At 45.3% G+C, this 20,837-nt stretch overlaps 1 long non-coding RNA gene across 1 annotated transcript in view; it reads right to left on the reverse strand.

Annotated features, from left to right (window-relative positions):
* Nucleotides 1-2,480, reverse strand: part of LOC125753031 (uncharacterized) — a 72,816-nt gene extending 70,336 nt beyond the window's left edge. The window contains exon 1 of the long non-coding RNA XR_007403858.1: nucleotides 2,275-2,480. This is a non-coding gene — a long non-coding RNA (uncharacterized LOC125753031). The remainder of the gene's footprint in view (nucleotides 1-2,274) is intronic.
* Nucleotides 2,481-20,837: the final 18,357 nt, after the last annotated feature.

Below are 20,837 nucleotides of genomic sequence, written 5' to 3' on the forward strand. Positions count from 1 at the left end.
ACAAATTCTATTGCTAGATATATACCAAAGAGAAATTAATGCATAGATTCACACAAAAAGTTCTACAACATTCATAGCAGCATTATTCATAATCATCAAAAAGTAGAAACCACCCAAATGTCCACCTAATGGACTGATGAATGGATAAGTAAAATGTGGCATATCCACACAATGGAATATTATTTGATACTAAAAAGGAGGGGGATTTTAAAAAGGGAGTGAAATGCTGATACATACTACAACACAGATAAACCTTGAAGACATTGTACTAATGAAAGTAGCCAGGCACAAGGGATCACATATACAATTCCATTTATGTGAAATACATGCAGATCTGTCTATAGAAATAGAAAGTAGGTTATTCATTACCTAGAGCTTGGTATGGCTGGGAGGAAGTAGGGGATAGGATAACTTCTAGTAGATAGGAGATTTCTCTTCAAGCTGATAAAAATGTTCTAATATTTATTGTGATGAGTGCACAACTGTGTGAATATACTAAAAACTACTGAACAATAATACACTTTAAGTGAACTAATTGTATAGTATGTGAACGATATCTCAATAAGGGTGCTATTTTTGATAGAAATATAGAAGCCAGTTATTCAATTCTTGTCCCATCCACAAATAAAATAATTTTTACTAATATCTTTCCATTTACATTATGTCAATTAACCAATATTGATATGTTTGAAATTATTCAGATATAATACATACCAAAACAACGTTAGGCTGTAAAAAATAAGGATGCTATTTTCTAGATAATCTAAAGCAAAATAAATAAATGCACTAGCTTCATTGTATCTCACCAACACCAAGTATTTATTTCATTGTTGTTTCCTGAATCCTTGTTAACTTAATAGCTGAAAAATAATTACTTGCCTTTTAAAATTTGTATGCCATTCATTAGTAGTGAGCTTGAACCTTTTCCCCAAGTGTCCACTAATAAGTCATTTGAATGTCTGTTTTCCAATTTGAAGTGCTATAGCCATAGATTTTTTGTAGTTGTGCTTATATATCTAATTTTGCATCTTTCTTTCAAAAAATAGTAATCAGAAATACTTGTTTATTTGTATGTAATTTCAAATAAACCTAATTTTAATAGCCACACAATAGTATTTTAGTGGCTATGTGATAGTTTTCTGAGTGATTTCCTTGGTACTGAATAGTCCAACTATTTCTCTGTTGTCTTCCCATACACACTTCCACAATAGCAATGTTAATAACACCCTTAGCATGAAACCGTGTTCCTATGTAGGTTATTCAAGAAAATTATGATGCTAAAATGTGCCAAAATGTGATGCTAAAATGTGAGCCATTCCGTGGTGCTTGGCACAATTTACTTTCCAAAAGGCTTATATTAATTTAGACTCCTCCATTACTTCAAAACCTTGAGTGTTTTGTGTATTATAATCAAAAAAGGCAAATTCATGTCTGCTCTTTTTTTTTTCACATGTCTGCTCTTAATGTCCAAGAAAATTAGATAGTCTAAAAGCCTTCTGTAACAGAGGTACCACTCTGCTCAGCATGACCATTAGATGGTTTCTGTTTTCAAACTGCCTTTCTTGGTGTAGAATCCACCCATGTGCTGCTCACACTGGAATACCCTGGCCCCGAGTTTAACTGAATGATGTATGGAAACCACCGTTTTTAGGACATGATGTGTCCCTGGTGAGGTGTTGATTCTGATCCCTGTTACCATGGAGCATATTCTAAACAAAGATCACATCTTTCCAGTGGCAATGGTGGCTTGATGCAAGATGCAGAGCATGTCCTGGTATACCCACACAGGCTTGCCCATACAAACTGAAGGTTAGAGACACAAGGGATCTTCTTTCAGATTGTTCTTAAATATGTATTTGTTGCTTCCTACTGCATACCCTATAATGATCTCCACATGTCAAGGAACAGGAAGAGAAGGAAAAATTCAATCACACATTTCACAACACAGCACCCTTGCATGAGCCCTAGAGTCTGGATCAGGGCAATGTCAGCCAAAGAGTATAGACTTTTACCTAGAGACAGTGCCCTAGAGAGAGTTGTCCAACCCCATTTTCTGCAAATTGGAGTGATATTCCCTACATATGTGCTAGAGAACATCTTCAGATGAAAGAGCAGCATAGCTAGCACTGTACACAGCTTACTTGAAGGAATATTTTTGGAAGAGCACACCATATGCTTTATATTTGCATAAAGTCTATAAATATCCCAGTAACAACTTGAGTCCATAAATACTGTATTCAGAATGCTTTTCTGGAAACATCTTTCACTACTCACAGTCATCTGTTTATCAGCATGATTGTTCATTGCCGTCCTGTTGTGCAGAATTATCTCCATGATCAGGGTCATGCTGGCAAGTGAAATGTTGCCCCTCAAGAACCAGAAACAGCCAGGAAGTCTATCCTCTGTGCTGTGCACTCTCCTTCCACTGGTTGTCAGGCCACCTCAGAGCTGAAAGTGACAGATGCCACTTCTTTAGCAAAGGCCTGGGTAGGAAGACATAGAATTTTTAACAAACTCCAAAGAGACTGAAAGAAAGGAAGAACCCTGAGCACTTGCAAAGCTAACCAAGGACAACAATGGGAGCTTTTTATTTCTCACCCTCACCACAAATCTATGCTGCTGGTATTATCTTTATTCCACCAATGGGAAAACCAAAGTTGAGACACTCACCCTACGATCAAGCCAGGATTCTAACCTGGAATTACTAACACCAAACCCCACTGTAACCAGCAAGACAAACCCAAAGCATTGCCATCCACCTGCCAAAGGATTAGAAATGCCCACTATTTGCTTTTTGAATGCTAAACACCGACCTTTACAAAGTGATTTCAAATGCACACTCTTATTTTCTACTTAGCACTCTCCTGAAAGGTATTTAGAAAAGATGTTTGGGTCTCCATTTTCTAGACAAGAAAAGTGAGGTTCAGAGAAGATAAGTGCTCAAAGTCACACAGCTAATAGACACCAGATTGAGAAGTAGAATTTTGATTGGTCAATTTCTATTTCAGTGTCCTTTCCACATACTCAGGATATGTGAAATAACATTTATATGTTATTTCAGAAGAGTCAAGAATCAAGCTATGACCAGCCGCAAGCATCAGGATGTGCTGAGGAGTCAGATCCGTTTTCACGTCCCATGCTCTGTGGGCAGGGAGTCCACGTCAGGCTGCTTTGGTAGTAGGCAGAAAGTTGTGGTATTGAGTTTTGTCAGGAGCAGGCAGGCCTGGGAGGGACCCTGCAGAGGCAACCCACCAAAAACTCTCTGGGTGCTGGAGGGGTATCCAAGTAGAAGAAAAATATGAGGCTCAAATAATTATTTGATTACCTAACCCTGTAGTATTTCCCTCTCTGCTTCAGAGGGGCAGCACACAGTCTACTGCTTGCTGCAGTCTGCTGAATGTGTGAATGAGGGGAGAGCTGCCAGACACAGATGCCTCCCTGACAGGCCACTGGGAACTGTGTCTCACAGGTCTGCAGAGTATCAGGCTAAGGCATTAGCCATGTATGCAGGGCAAGTAGAAGGTGAAGCAGAAGGCAATGAGATAGGGCAACATCAACCTTGGGGATGCCAAGATCAGGACACACTGGGTCAAAATGAGGCTCAGCAGCTTTTGCAAAAGTAAACAATATGACCAGCAGAACCTGTCCACACCACCATTCTATACATGAAGGCCAATTTTATCCAACAGTAAGCAATGGGGGCAGGTTTCTGCTCACATGACCTGACATTCTGGGGGGGCGGGAAGTATCAATAAACAAGAAACTGGTAAATCTATTTTACATGGAATTAGTGCCATGAAGAAAATGATGTTAGAAAATGACTGAGAGAAGCTCATATTAGCATGTTGGAGGGGACATTTAAAGAGGATCTAAGAGCCAATTTATTGTGCTAGAAGCATGAGGAAGTCCCACATGGCCAGAGCACAGTGAATGAAGTGGGGAAAGATGAAGCTAGGCTACCATGATGTTGAATGTCATCAGCCATAGGGTAGAGCTGAGGGTTTATTCTGAATGTGATGGGAAGCACTGAGGTGGGGGTGGCATGACCTGAATTTTGCTTCCCTAAGATCATGCTGGCCTCTCCTGGGACATAGGACCAAGTGAGGCTCAGTGAGATCAAGCAGTGTTCAGCCCTCCTCCCTCACTAAGTATCTTGGGGCCTGGCTTGATGTCCTTCCAGTCTCTTCCTGCCTCACTTGATTGTTCTTTAACAACCTTGCTAGGGACAGAGACCCCAATTCTTCTCATGTCCTAACCCAACCACTCCCCAGAGTCCAAAATATCCCAGGTTAGCTAAAAAGGAAAACTGGGACACCAATGGATGCTAATTTACATCAGTAAAACTCAAGGGAAAATGAACGGTCATGCATATTGGCAATGGATCAAAGAATAAGTATGATCCCAGGTGTGTGGAGTTTGTTCTTATGGGCTTCTCCACTCACATTCTGGATGTAGTGTGCTGGCCCAGCAGCTGGAAGCAGCCCTACCTGTTAGCTCAGAGGGTCGCTGGAGTTTCAGCTCAGGGAAAGCCCAGGAAAAATAAGGCTGAGAAGTCAGAGATGTCTTTAGGAGATTTTAGGAGATAAAAACATTGGGGTAGATCGATAATATGTGCCAGTTGGGAATGACAGTCTGCCATGGGTCTGGCATCCATGCAGTCTTGCTGAGGGTGACATACTACACTGAGTGGATCAATCTCTGAATTCTGGGCAATTTCCAAGGCACCTAAGCAGGTCAGGGTAATCACAGCATGACCACACTACATGCAACGGTTGCTTGCTGTAATGCTTACTACTTGCTCAAAAAAGCCTGGACTTTTCAGCTGCAACACAAACCCACTGCCTGAGTCACACAGATCTGGGCCCATTGCATCCTCCAAAGGACTAGGAGGCAAAGAAGCCAACAACATGCTCATGCTCTGGTTTCTGCTTTCACTGTGAGTAACATAATCTTGCATCTTTGGTCCAGGAATCAGGTTTTTCCTATCAGCATCCACAGAGCTAACTGTTAGCATGATCCCCATAGGGCTTGACAGAAACCCTGTCAACTACACTCTAACAGCATCTTTCAAAATATCCCAAAGGACAATCTTACCACCAACAGAAATTGGAGAGAGGAGCATTGGATCTTTGAAAATCACTTGTGTTGCTCTTCTCTGTAGGACAGAAGTAGAAGGAGGGGCAAGAGAAACATGACCCCTGATTAAAATGGAGGTACCAAGATGCAAGCATGGCAAAAGCCAAGTCATAATACCAATCTGCCTGAGGCTATGAAGGCATGAAACCATAACCAGCAGCAACATTTGTGAGGCCATCAGAAAGCTCTTAAACTAGGCTAAATGTTTTCCCCAAAAAAGTCACCAGAAGGTTATAGAATGTGAGAAGCCAGTGAGTGATGAGGAAGGAAAAGGGATGTGGTTGGGGGCCAGGAGGATAGAATGAAACCCTTCCTTAGTTTTAATCCAGCAACTGTGCAGAATTGCAAACCAGTGTTGCAGAAAATGTAACATGAGTGATATGAAGTGATTAGGATGACAGGATGTCAGGCAGTGCGTAGGACTAGGAGACAACTAAAGTAGGATAAGGATAATAAAGTGTTACCAAGACGAGGGGCTCTCTGCAGACCTGATTGAGGAATGCTCTATGAGGGGACCTAGGAAAAGGTTTTCTGTGATGAGCCTCTCTTGAATCCCTACCCTCTCCATCCCCCCTGCACCACTCTTCATTAACAACCAGAACCTCCTCACAGGCTCCCTGGTTCTCACTTTGCAACCCAGTCTTCATAGTGATGTGGTCCTTCAGAAACACAATCTGAGCAGGCAGCCACATCTCTGCTTACTTTTTAAAAGCTTCTGTTCAACCTTAGAATAAAATCTCTAAATCATTAGGAAGGTTTAAGTGGACCCTAACTTCTCTGACCTGAACTGGCCCCTTTGATCTGGCTCTTACCTCTCTCTCATTCATTCTGTGCCCCAATCTTGCCAAATGTCTTTTAACTACTTGAAAACCCCAAGCTGTCTCTTACCTTCTGGCCTTTACACACCTTTTCTCTATGCATAAGATATTTTTTCTACCCTCTTCACAAAGCAAGTCCCTTCTCGTCCTTCAAAACATCAGTAGGCCAAAAAAGTTTTCCTGGGACCCTGGACAAAGTTATTTGTTCCTATGCACATTCGAAGCTTTATCACTCTTTACTGCAATTGTGAAAAAGTCGTACATGACTGCTGGGAACAGCAGTTATAGCATCTATACATAGATGCTATCTATATGGTCATCTATGTATCTTCTGGTGGCCAATATATGGCAGGTAATGAACACCTGATGCACAAATAACTGAGTGAATAGATGGATGAAACTATTAGAAGGAGGAATTCACCCAGATGAAGACATAGGGTAAGAAGGATAGTCGACCTGGTAAGTAGAAGTATCTCCCCTTTCATTTAGCTAACACAGTCAGTGGTGGTCAGGATCTTCCTTGAGGAGCTCTCTGAACTCTGCCTCAGCATGCCATGGAAGGTGAATATCAGCCCCTCGCCTTCTTAGAAAGGCCCAAAGCAGGGTGTTAGTGGCAGAGGCAGGCATGCTTGGAGCTCTGCCCTGGACCAAAATGATGAGTGGTGAGGCTGCTAAGCCACCCGTACCTCAGAGTGGAAGTGGGAAGACTGAGGCTTTCACTGAAGTGGACCTCTTTTGCAACTTTTATGCTTGTTTGAACATTAATTTTGAGGGTGATAGGGCCCATTTATCTTCAGCCATGTAATGAACCTATAAGAAATTAAGGTTATGCAAAGATATGAGTGAATCTTAAATACACTTTACTAACTGAAAGAAGCTAATCTGAAAATAGTGCATTCTGTATGGTTCTGTTTATATAACATTCTGGAAAAGATAAAATAGGTTCCAGGAGTTCATCAGGGGTAGGTCAGAGGGTGAGTAGGTAAAGCACAGAGGATTTTTCAGGGCAATGAAACTATTCTATATACTGTAATGGAAGATATATGACACCATGCATTTTATCCAAACCCACAGAATTTTAAATATGGAGAATAAATTATGACTGAAAAAATTTTTAAATCATTTTGGAGGTCAGGGCACAGGATGGGATGCAGACTCTGACAAAAGAATCTAATAGTAATACAAATAAAAGAATTTCATGAAAGTTGTTTCTTCCTCATGATGGGAGAGAAAGGTGCTGCTGTAAGTAACTACGGAAATGAGTAGAGTCTGTTAAGATTAAAGGCAAAAAGAATTGTACATAAGCACCATACTCTAACTGACGAAGTTTTCTTAAAAATTAAGTAGATGGATGGAGGATGGCTAGAGCCAGGCTTGTCACTTTTGGAATGGGAGGTTACCAGGAAGTAAGGGGAGGAAGCTAGAATGATCCATATGATAATGCATTAGAGACATCAGTATGAACTCATGTTTAGCTTAATATAGATATATATAATATATATATGGAGAGAGAGAGAGATGCATATATACAGGAGTTAGGATACACACATGTATTTCCTTGCACCATCAGCTGAGAAAGCCTAGAAGCAATGGTATCCCAATAGCAATGAACACACATAGCACCTGGATCTTATTTTCTTTTTTTTTTTAATTTTTTTTTAATTTTTATTTATTTATGATAGTCACAGAGAGAGAGAGAGAGAGAGAGAGAGGCAGAGACACAGGCAGAGAGAGAAGCAGGCTCCATGCACTGGGAGCCCGACGTGGGATTCGATCCCGGTCTCCAGGATCGCGCCCTGGGCCAAAGGCAGGCGCCAAACCGCTGCGCCACCCAGGGATCCCTGGATCTTATTTTCTAATATCATACTCCAATAAAAGGAACCAGGGATCCCTGAAGAAATGAATGATTCTAGGACTAGGGCAGGAAATATACAAGATAATCTTGGAAAATATTATAGTTCCAGAAAGCAATAAAGTGCTAACACACACACATGAGTACACACACAATGACAGGCTATGTCAAAGGGACACAGAAACCAACTGAAAGTGTTCCTAATGGCCAAAGTTGGAACAATTTGAGCAAGTAAGTAAACAAATATTGGTTTATAGCCCAAAGTGTAAAATAAATATCTGTGAGTCCATACTGATACAAACAAACAAACAAAAGGAGAAAAGTCCCTTTGAAGACGAATTACAAATAATTTATGTGGATGATCCACTCTTAAAGGTGTAGAACATAATCACTATTCCTTAAGCATAAGCTGTACATAGCAACTTCTTTGCAAGTAGTACAAAAGAAGGGAAGAAAAAAAGAGTCACCTTACACTGAAGAAACCTCACAAACATGACCCCAGCCCAGTTATCAAGCTTAACCTTAATAGTGATATATTATGTTGAGAGAATCTACTCTTGATGTAATGTGGTGAGAATGGCACTTTCACCTGTGGTCTTCCTTTGTAGAACCCACAACTCCAGTGTAATCATAATAAAAAGCATCAGATACATTCCAACTGAGGGACACTATAAAAAGTAACTATTATTCCTCAAAACTGTCAAGGTCATCACAAACAAGGAAAGTTTGAGAAACTCTCATAGCCAAGAGGAGCTTAAGGAGACTCAATGGCTAAATGTAATGTGCATCCTGGAACCAAAAAGGGATTTAAGGAAAAAACAAGAAAATTGAAGTGAAGTATGAACTTCAATTAATATTAATGTAACACCTGCACCCGAATGTTTCTAGCAGCAATGTCCACAGTAGCCAAACTGTGGAAGGAGCCTCAGTGTCCATCGAAAGACAAATGGATAAAGAAGATGTGGTCTATGTATACAATGGAATATTCCTCAGCCATTAGAAACGACAAATACCCACCATTTGCTTCGACATGGATGGAACTGGAGGGTATTATGCTGAGTGAAGTAAGTCAATCGGAGAAGGACAAACATTATATGGTCTCATTCATTTGGGGAATATAAAAAATAGTGAAAGGGAATGGCGGGGAAAGGAGAGAAAATGAGTGGGAAACATCAGAAAGGGAGACAGAACATGAGAGATTCCTAACTCTGGGAAACGAACAAGGGGTGGTGGAAGGGGAAGTGGGCAGGGATTGGGGGTGACTGGGTGACAGGCACTGAGGGGGGCACTTGATGGGATGAGAACTGGGTATTATGCTATATGTTGGCAAATTGAACTCCAATTTAAGAATTTATATGTAAAAAAATTTTAAAAAAATAAATCATTTGTTCAAAGCCACTTTGGATTGGAACCTACAACACCATCAAATGCTGCTTCCTAATCCCATACACCAGCAGAATTTACATCTCCCCACCACCACCAAAAGTGATTTTGAATTATTGTAACAGAGATATAGGCACCATGAATAGACAGAAATATAGTATGAAATCACTTTAATTCAGGAAATCTGTATAAATCTAGGACATACTTTAAAACAAGGATAATATTTTATAAATAAAATTATTACTTTAATTATGAGTATGATTGCTATATATTCATGCAAGTGTGAGGTCATATGAACAACATTGCAAAGTACAATCTTTTATTTTGGCCCCTACCCATTATATCCATCAATATATTTGTTTCTTTTTTCCTCCCCCTCTACTCAGTCCCTCTCTGGATTCATCATTAAATCCTAAATTTCTGTACTAAAAATTAGCATTTTGCTTAATACCTGGCCAAATCCTGTCCACTCCAAATGTAAATTCTCTAAACTGCATAAATTTTTGACTATAAAATATTTCTCATTAAGCACAGCATTAAAGATTACTTATAGAAAATTCATACTTTAAACTGGTACATTTAGATTGAACAATTAGGATTAAGAAGAAATATGTATGTGTATGTGCTGTGCATTTATTGTGAAGCCAAAGCCAGGGAAAATAGAATTGAAATTCATCTATATAGGGCATAACTAACTACATAATATACATTGTTTCTGATCTTCCTTGTGGCCAAAGAGAAAAGGGGAACAAGTGTCAGTTACAGAGAAAGAAATAGCTCCTCAGGATAGACAAGCAATTGGAATGCCTGGGTGGCTCAGTGGTTGGGCGTTTGCCTTCGGCCCAGGAAGTGATCCTGGAGTCCTGGGATCGAGTCCCACATCGGGCTCCCTGCATGGAGTCTGCTTCTCCCTATGCCTGTGTCTCTGCTTCTCTCTCTCTCTCTCTCTGTCTCTTTCATGAATGAATAAATGAAATCTCTTTAAAAAAAGGATAGACAAGTAATTCTTAATGCTTAACTTTGAGAAAGTGTTGATAGATGGATAAATGGTTAGATGGATGGGTAGATAAGTAGAAGGATGGATGGATAGATTTGGTTTTGGATTAATTACTTAACTCTCTGTAAGGCTGTTTCCAATAACAGCCTTTAGGCTACAAGGCAAGTCTTTAAGACCCTCACCTACTTTACTCACTCCAAGCAATCACATCTCCACCGTACTCCATGTCCTCACTAACTTTCAGAATGAACTCTCTGGTCTTCAGACTCAGACCTCCGCCATCCTTTTTGGCACTTTGTCTGGGCATCCCAGAGGCAGCTCTAAATTATGTGAACCTCAATCAGCAGACCTGATCAGAAACCTGGAGTCACTCCATATCTTCTGCCTCTTAAACATGAATCTTTTGAATCAGTACCGCCCTGATGCCCACCAGCCCCTCCACAGCCTTCTCTCCCAAGATTGCTTTACCCACCCCTGGAATCCATTCTCCACACTGCAGCAGGGTGGTCCACAAAACTGGATGCCAACCCTTGCTCATCCCATGCTTAGAGCTGTTCCATAGGGCCCTTAGAGAAAGCTCAGCCTCCTGACACTGCAATGAGAAGAGAAATAGAAGAAAAAGAAAGAGCGGGTGCTGCTGCCATGACTGGTCCTGCCTGAGATGCTGTGTACATGCTATCTTCCTCAGAGCCATATGGAGGCTTCCCCCGGTCTCCAGGTCTCTATCAATGCCCTCTGACCACTCTGTCCTGACCAGCTCATCCAAAATAACATTAGCCTCATGACTATCTTCCTTCCATGTTTTCTTTTCTTGCAGCACCATCTCCACCTGCTGTATTTCACATTTATTCATTTATTTGTTCCTGTCAACCTCACTCCACCAGAATACATGCTCCATGGCTTTAGAAGCTGTACGGTTTTATTCACAGCCCCATCCCCATGGTCTTAATCAGTGGCTGCCACACAGAAAATTCTTAATAACTGCTCCTAAGTAGATGGAAGAAGATGGAGGAGAGGAGATAAAGGGTTGGGGGACAGGAATTAACAGAAGGCAGAAGAGAGGGACCTCCACTCCACTGCCACCTGGCAGATATGGTAGCCATCCAAACCAGACATGAGTGTTAATTCAGGAAGATGAACATGGCTTAATGAAACAACTCTCTTGATTCTAGCTGAGCACTGGAGCTTCCACAAGGACTTGGAGAAAATGCCAGTGTCGAGGCTAGAGCTCTGGGATCCATTCACCTTTCAAGCTCCACACGTACCTGGTGGGAGGCCAGGATTCATAACCTGAACCAAGAAAGGGAGAGGACAGGCTGAGAAAGAAAGGATAGGACTAGGGAATCAAGGAATATGGGGGCCGGGGCTCCACCCACAGTGCTGCCCCAGGGAACTGGGGGTGTCTCCTGATGTCCCTACCCTTTAGGCACTTTCCCTCAATCACAGGCTGGCAGCTGCTTCTCAGCCACTTCTCTATCCAGGAGGGAAGTAACATGTCCAGGGACTAGTGAAATTGGGCCCACTTGCTCCAGTGTCAGCACCCCCCAGGACCACCATCTGTGTCACAGTTAATTTTACGTGGCAACGTAACAGAACTAAGGGATGCCTAGATGCTGCTAAAAAAAAAAATTATTTCTGTGACAAAGTTTCCAGAAAAGGTTAGCATTTGAATTGATGGATTGAGCAGATGGCCTTCCCAGTGTGAGTGGACATCATCCACTCTGTTAGGGCCTGAAGGGAACAAAAAAGTGAAGGGCAAACTTGTTTTCTCTCTGCTTGACCTGAGACATTCACCTTCTCCTGCCCTCAGACATTAGTACCTGGTTCTCAGGTACTTGGATGTGAATCAGGACTGAAATCATCAGCCCCACAGTCCTCAGGCCTCCAGACTTGGACTGAATTATACCAGCGGCTCCCCTGGTTCTCCAACTTGCAGGGGGCAAATTTCAGGATTTCTCGGCCCTATAATCTCATGAGTCAATTCCTCTCATAAATAAATAAGTAAATACATATGCATCCTATTGGTTCTGTTTCTCTGGAGAACCTGACTAATACAATCTGTAAAGGCCCTGGAGATAGAAGAAAGCACTGACCCCAGTGGGCATTTACCGAAAGACACTAAAGCAAAGCTAGGGGATCCCTGGGTGGCGCAGCAGTTTGGCGCCTGCCTTTGGCCCAGGGCACGATCCTCGAGACCCGGGATCGAGTCCCACGTCGGGCTCCTGGTGCATGAAGCCTGCTTCTCCCTCTGCCTACGTCTCTGCCTCTCTCTCTCTCTGTATGACTATCATAAGTAAATAAAATTAAAAAAAAAATAAAGCAAAGCTAGCTGGGGTTAAGCTTGTAGGCACATCCACTGGTGTTCAAAGCAGAAGCACCCCTCCCTCAGCCTGCTGGCATATCCCAGCTGCTCCACGCTGAGAAAAGGAGATCTCACTTGTTTTTATCAGTCTTGTTAAAGTAGAGATATCCACCCCCAGGAATGAGCCTGTTTGGGGCACAAACAGAGGCCCAGGTGATGGCTGGGGAAAAAGAGAACAGTACGGACCACCACAATCCAGGAAGGCTTCCTGAGAGAGGGGCCTTTCAGCTGTGATGAGAAGGGACAGAATGAATACTTCAGGGTGACTCCTTGCCTACACTTCTTTCTTAAATTGAAGCCAGGTTTGTGTCCTTGGGCAAGTTGTCCTTTCATTCTCTTCATGTGGGTGGATGAGAAAAGAGAATGGGGGCTCTCCTAGGTGAATGAGCACCTGACTCTTCAGCTGCACACCCCTTTGTCTGAAGATGGGAGGGTACTCCCCTCCCTCATGGGCTCACTGCCCACAATAGCTCTGACTTCAGGCACTTTATTCAACCCTGCCCTTCTGAGAAGCAAGCAGGTTCTGCTGACGAAGCCTTACCCCCAGCCAAGGTCTCATTGTTGGAGATTAATGACCCACCTTACCCCCAGCCAAGGTCTCATTGTTGGAGATTAATGACCCACCAGCCAATGGTCATGATCTACTTTTTGCCTGACAACATGTTGGTTTAATAATTTCTAAAATGAGTAATTATTTGGGGGGTGGGGTGCCTGGATGGCTCAATCAGAACATTTGACTCTTGATCTCAGGGTCATGAGTTTGAGCCCCACATTGGGTATAGTGATTACTCAAAAATAAATAAATAAATAAATAAATAAATAAACAAACAAACAAATAAATAAAGTAAGTAAGTAAGCAAGTTTTAAAAAACAGAGTAAATATTTTTTTAATCAAAAAAGCTTTAACTTAAAAAAAATAAAATAAAAGCTTTAACTTGAACCCTTCAGGTACACGACTGCCCCAGAACTCTTATGCAGCAAAGAGAGTAATGATGAGCAATCTCAGAGATGTTACTGATCATTGGAATCCACATGCCAGTGATGGGAGCTCTCTCTTTAAATGGGCCAGGACTGGAGACTCTAATTCTAAAGATTGGCTCTGAAACCCCTCTCTCAAAAACCACCTAGAACTCTGAGAGGCCCCACATCTGTTCTCAGCTTACTTCCTCTGGGGTAGACAACTCCTTCCAAGATAAAACATTATCTTTATAGAGGTAGTAATGTATCCAACTAAAAATAACATCCCAGCCCAAAGGAATGATGCTGTCTCAGTAGCCAGTAAGAAGTAGATAGAAGTCCCAGGAGTAGACAGCTTTCCTCAATTAAACAACAGCAACAATGAGGCAACATGCAGGAGATCAGAGGCCACACAGCCCCCAGGGATATGCAGCAAAAGGAAAGGGTTGGAATTCCTCCCTAGGGGAAGGCAAGCCCTCACACAGCAACTCTGAAATGTGTCTGAAGCAGGGATCACCGGCATGCCTCTCTTGACTTCCTGCTTCAATTGAGATCCTTAAAGCCCCTTACCTCTGTGATGCTCTTTCCTCCCAGCATCCCTCAGGCCCTCATCTCCCTGACTTGTCCTTTAAATCAAAATTCTTAAAAAATGTCACATTCTTTCCTACTTCAGAACCTTTGAACATGCTGTCCCCACTACTTGGATTTTTCTTTCTCCCTTCTTTCTAGGTAGCTATGATTCATTCTTCAGAGTATTTTAAAGAATCCTTTAAGATGCTCCTGATTAGGTCATCCCCCTATTGCATACTTCTATGACATGTGCATCTCTCCTCTGCAAGCCTCATTGTGCTCCCAGCTGTCCACTTAGGGACTGAAGCCTCCTTTGACATGGGGCCTAGGCCTCTATGTTCCCTGCCATGTCCCAGCATCATGCATAGTTCCTGGCACACAGTAAGTGCTCAGAAACTTACTGTTGAATAAATGAACAACTGTACAATTATACACTGTAAAAACACTGTGAACAAAACACATCACACAAACAGATCCTCACCTGGTGTGTCTAAAAGGGCTCAAGGCTGACAAGGCGACAGAGTGGAGGCGAAGAAAGATTTTCAGGCCAGGAGAATGAAACAGTGCATCCAAAGGCCCTATAGGAAGGGGAGTTCAGTTGAAAAATAGCAGATGAATGGAGGGTGGTGTGGACGAACTGGGCAGGGCCAGGGACCTGGCATCTGGCCATTCATTCTGAAAACAGTAGAGAGAAGCCTGCAAGGGTGGTGGTTCTGGAGGCTGAGAAAATTAAGGCCATTCCACTTTAAGTTCAGCCTTAGCACAAGTACGGCCATCCCAGGTCCCTGTGAATAAGAGCTGAACTTTACCTTACTTCAGTTACAGGAAGAAAACAGCTTACAGCTTGGCATCCTAGAAAGCCCCATATTAGAATAAGAACAGAGCCCAAGCCAAGGGCTGGAAGCCCCTATTAGAATGAGAACAGAGCTCAATGCCCTTGAAAGCCCCATATCAAAATGTAAACAGAACTTGAGAAATTCCTCCACCCTTTCTGAAGATCCCCTAGACCAGCCTATAAAAACTAAGCTGGAACCCACCTCGGGGTCCAAGTCCCTGCTCTGCTGTGTCGCTGTGTCGGGTGCCCTTGGACCCAAGCTCGAGCTTGTAAATCAACCCTCGTGTGTTTGCATCGGTGTCGGCTCCTCGGTGGTTTCTCGGATTCACAATCTTGGGCACAACATTTGGAGGCTCGTCCGGAATCCGAGAGACCCCCAGGACCCCATCCGGAGGGTTTCACGCGTGGTGAGTGCACTCAACTTTTTCCACCTTTTGCGCGCATATTCTCTGAGAGCTCTAACCTGTAGGAATTCCCATCCGTGTTAGGTCGGCATTGGCTTAGGCGGACGCGCTGGCGGGCCTCCACCGGGGGTCTTGAGGAGACGTCCCTTGCCCCCAGCGGGAGGACGGGGTCCTGTCTGTAAGGAGGGCCGGCTGCCAGCCCTTCGGGATACTTTCTGTTTGGTCTCCGCCGCGCACTGGAACGTTTGTCTGTGTTACTATGTCCTTGTTAACTGTTCCTACACTGGTCTGTGTTACTGTGTTCTTGTTAACTGTGCGTTTGACTGTGTTATTTGTGAACTGTCATAACTGTCTGTGCCTTGGTGTGGACGCGGACATAAAGGGGCAGACGCAAACCACACCCTTGTCTCTTATGCTCTCCCACTTCTCCGATGCTAGGGAAAGAGCTCGTATTCTGAGCATAAACATACGGAGAGAGAGATTCCAGATTTATTGCATATCAGAATGGCCAACCTTTGGCCGGGATGGCCCCGAGAAGGAACTTCCCACCTACCTATTATCTTACAGGTTAAGGCCGTGACCTTCAGGGACAAACCGGACGGCCACTCTGACCAGGTGCCCTACATCCTGATCTGGCAGAACATGATCAAGAATCCCCCTCCTTGGCTAAAACCATTTTTACCCCCCAAAGCAGGACCCACCGAGATCCTAGCCCTGCGGAAAGCCGAGAAGGAGACCAACTCTACGCCCCAAGCGCCCCTTTACCCGGTCTTCCAGGATTCCTCCCCGGAGGACCTGATTCTCCCGCCGCCCTACCGGGCACCCCCTCCCCCTTCCGCTCTTCCATTGGAGACACCGGGGGCTGCAGAAGGGGCGCCCCCCTCCCTGACGAGGGAGTCCCTGTCGCGGGCCAGCAGCGGGGACACGCGGTCAGACCCAGCTGACGGCCCCACCTCCGAATGCGGGGCGACCGACTCCACCGCCCTTCCTCTCCGCGCCCCCGACGAACTGGCGGACAGCTAATGTTACACTGGCCGTTCTCCACCAGTGATTTATATCATTGGAAAACCCAAAATGCAAAGTTCTCTCATAATCCGAGAGGTCTAATCGGGCTTTTAGATACTGTTCTCCTTACCCACCAGCCTACTTGGGATGATGCCGACAGCTCTTGCAGGTTTTCTTCACCACCGAGGAGAGAGAACGAATTCAGGTGGAAGCCCTGAAGTCTGTCCTGGGAGAGGGCAGACAGCTGCCTCAAAACCCAGACCTCATAAAAGCTGCCTTCCCTTTATCCCGCCCCACCTGGGACTATAACTCAGCTGAAGGTAAGGAGAGACCCCAGGTCTACCGCCAGACTCTAGGGGCAGGCGTCCAGGCTGCCACGCAAGCCTCCCAATCTGGCCGAGGTCTATGATGTGAGGCAGGGTAAGGATGAGAGTCCAGCACCTTCTTAGAGGGAGTCATAGAGGCTTTTAGGCAGTGCACCCCTATGAACCCAGAAGCCCCGGAAACAAAGGCCGCAATTATCATGGCTTTTGTTAACCAGGCCGCTCCGGACATTAAAAAGAAATTGCAAAGAGTAGAGAGACTGGGAGAGAAGAGCTTGCAGGACTTAGTGATAGTAGCAGAACGAGTCTATAATAATAGAGAAAGTCCGGAAGAACAACAAACCAAACTAAGTGACCAGCAGACCCGAAACCTGGCCAAGATGCTGGCCACAACCATGGATGGCCCACAGGAAAGACGGAGGCACCTCAAGAAGCTGGCTTCAGGGACAGGTAAGGAGGATGGCCCTGGTCCCCCTCGGGAGTGCCCTAAGCTGAACAAAAACCAATGTGCTTATTGCAAAGAAGACGGCCACTGGGTGAAAAGCTGCCCTAACAAAAGACCTAAGGCCCCTGCCAAGGTCTTGGAGATGGAGGACCTGGACGATTAGGGGAGTCGGGGTTCGGCACCCCTCCCCGAGCCCAGGGTAACTCTTCAAGTGGAGGAGCAACCTGTTGAATTCCTAGTGGACACTGGGGCACAACATTCAGCTTTATTACAACCCCAAGGGAAATTGGCGAACAAGACTTCATGGGTGCAAGGGGCCACGGGCCCCAAACAGTACTCATGGACTACCCGAAGAACTGGGGATCTCGGCACGGGCCGGGTATCCCACTCCTTCATGGTCATCCCTGAGTGCCCCTACCCGTTGTTAGGTCGGGATTTGCTCACCAAGATGGGGGCACAAATTTGCTTCCACCCCGAAGGGGCAAAAGTCCTAAACAAAGAGGGGCACCCGATTCAGGTGCTTGTCCTGAGTGTAGAAGATGAATATCGTCTCTATTGTCTCCACCAAATGTCCTCAGCCCCAATGACTGACATTGACCGTTGGCTGCAGGAAGTCCCCAAGCGTGGGCAGAAACCGGGCCGGCACCGACCGGCCATATACATAGAACAAAAGCGGGGGGCAGACCCTGTCAGGGTCCACCAATACCCCATGCCTCTCGACTCCCCAACCCAGACTGGGACCCCCCTCGGCATGACTGTCAAGAAATTTTGGCACAGGTGCATGGAATCAGAGCTGATCTCCAGGACCAGCCACTGCCGAACGCCGATGCCACCTGGTACACGGACGGCAGCAGTTTTGTCCGAGCAGGAGTCCGATTTGCGGGGGCAGCCGTGACCACGGAGACGGAGACCGTCTGGGCGGAGCCATTGACAGCCTGAATGTTGGCTCAATGGGCAGAACTGATCCCACTGGCCAAGGCGCTGACCGTGGGGGAAGGTAAACGAATAAACACCTACACCGACAGCAGGTCCGCCTTTGCCACCGCTCGCATCCACGGAGCCCTTTACAGAGAGAGAGAGCGTCTGACAGCAGAGGCAAAGACTGTTAAAAACAAAAGAGATTCTTGAACTCCTGAGGACCTCTGGCTGCCCAAGGCCCTGGCCATCATCCACTGTCCGGGGCACCAAAAGGCAGACACGCCAGTAGCCAGGGGAAACCGGCTAGCCGATTAAAAGCAAAGGAGGCGTCCCTTTTGGTGACCCAGGTCTTAGCAACCACGCTACCTGATCCGGGGGAACGGACCCTGCCGGACACCCCCAACTATACTGATGCTGACTTACACTGGATCAAACACTTGCCTATGACCCAGTGCTTGCGTGGCTGGTGGAGGGCCGCAGACTCCAGCATCATCTTGCCAGAGGAACTGGGACGGCGAGTCCTATCCAAAACGCATTGGAGTCCTCACACGGGAACAAGGAAGATGGGAGACCTCATACGACATGCAAAGATCACTATTAAAGACTCTCGAGCAAAGATCGAGCAGATCGTGGCAAGCTGCCACTCATGCCAGTTAACTAATGCCACCGCCCATGGATCTAACCCAGGCACCTGGCTCCGGGGGAACCGCCCAGGAGCCTACTGGGAAGTGGACTTCACTGAGGTAAAACCTGGAAAATACAGATACAGGTATTTACTAGTGTTTGTAGATACTTTTTCAGGATGCACAGAGGCATTTCCCACCAAACATGAAACGGCACAGACCGTGACCAAGAAACTGCTGGAAGACATCTTACCGAGGTATGGTTTTCCTGTTAGGATTGGGTCAGGCAATGGCCCAGGATTCGTCTCTAAGGTAACACGGGGAGTGGCCCTAGTACTTGGGGCAGATTGGAAATGACTTTGTGCATATAGGCCCCAGAGCTCAGGACAGGTAGAGAGGATGAACAGAACATTAAAGGAGACCTTAACTAAATTAGCCCTGGAGACTGGCGGGGACTGGGTGACTCTCCTCCCCTTCACCCTATATAGGGTGAGGAACTCCCCATATAAGATGGGACTGACTCCCTATGAGGTCATGTTCGGTCTTCCTCCACCTGTTATGCCCAATTTAAAACCTGAGGTGCTTGCTGAATTTGATGATCACCAACTTCTTTTCTCCCTCCAAATGTCATGAACCCATGAGCAGGTGTGGCCTAAGCTGAGGGCCCTCTATGAGGCTGGGCCACCCCCGGACCCCCATCGATATCGGCCAGGTGACTGGGTGTACGTGCGGAGATACCAACACCGGACACTTCAAGCTCGCTGGAAGGGACCTTACACCGTGCTCCTGACCACTCCCACCGCTCTCAAGGTCGACGGGATTACTCCCTGGGTCCACTACACCCACGTCCAGCCAGCTGACCCACACGCTGTTCTCAAGGACTTTGTTCCAGAATGGAAAAGCCAACCGGACAAGGACAATCCCCTAAAGCTAAGACTGCGCCGTTCTCACTTATTTCCCACCTCCAAGACTCCCTAGTCTGAGGTTGTCCTTCAAAATAGAAAGGGATTAGACTTAGTCTTCTTACAACAAAGGGTGGGGTGGGGATGGTTATGTGCTGCCTTAAACGTAAGATGTTGCTTCTTCCCTGGAATGTAAATGGGAGCGAGAACAGCAACAAGGTTGGTTAAAATCCTGGTTTAATCATTCCCCCTGGCTCACTCTGAGAGCAACCTGGACCCTTGATTGGGTCCTTCCTTAGGTTCCTCTGAGAGGGGGAAATGTGGAGGCCGAGAAAATGAAGGCCATTCCACTTTAAGTCCAGCGTTAGCACAAGTACAGCCATCCCAGGCCCCTGTGAATAAGAGCTGAACTTTACCTTACTTCAGTTACAGGAAGAAAACAGCTTATAGCTTGACGTCCTAGAAAGCCCCATATTAGAATAAGAACAGAGCCCAAGCCAAGGGCAGGAAGCCCCTATTAGAATAAGAACAGAGCTCAATGCCCTTGAAAGCCCCACATCAGAATGTAAACAGAACTTGAGAAATTCTTCCAGCCCTTCTGGAGGTCCCCTAGACCAGCCCTTAAAACTAAGCTGAAACCCACCTCGGGGGTCCAAGTCCCTGCTCCACTGTCGGGTGTACTTGGACCCAAGCTCGAGCTTGTAAATAAACCTTCGTGTGTTTGCATCGGTGTCAGCTCCTTGGTGTTTTCTCGGATTCACGATCTTGGGCACAACAGTGGTGACCTAGGCAGGTTTGAGTTTTGGAAGCCTGTCTCTGCCCTCAGAATGAAACATGCTGAAGGAAGGAGGATGGATGTGTGCACCCCTAGATGTCAACTCAGTAGCCAGAAAGAATACACAGACCCTCAGTGTGCCACAGTGTCTTAGGTCATTTAATCCCTAATAAACCCTGAATGAGGAAACTGAGGCACAGATGATTTAGAACCTGTGCAGGCTGGTCAGTGGTGAGGCCTGAGTGGAACCACACCTTGGGATGGCTGTACCATCACACAGGCAACTGCAGCCCGAGTGATGGTGGAGTAGGAGTAGGAGAACCACCAGACTCAGGAGCCTGCAGAGGGAAACCCATTAGATGGGACTCTGGGAGGATAGGTCTTAAAAGAAATTCTGAAGCAGATAAGCAACACTGTTAAGATTTGCTAAAACTGGATGACACATTCACTCATTTTCTATGCTTGAGACAGTGTGTGTGTGTGTGTGTTGTTTTTCTTCTCCCTATCGGATTAAGTGACCTGGAGGTCAGTG

Source organism: Canis lupus, chromosome 19 (genome assembly GCF_003254725.2).
Source record: "Canis lupus dingo isolate Sandy chromosome 19, ASM325472v2, whole genome shotgun sequence".
NCBI lineage: Eukaryota > Metazoa > Chordata > Mammalia > Carnivora > Canidae > Canis > Canis lupus.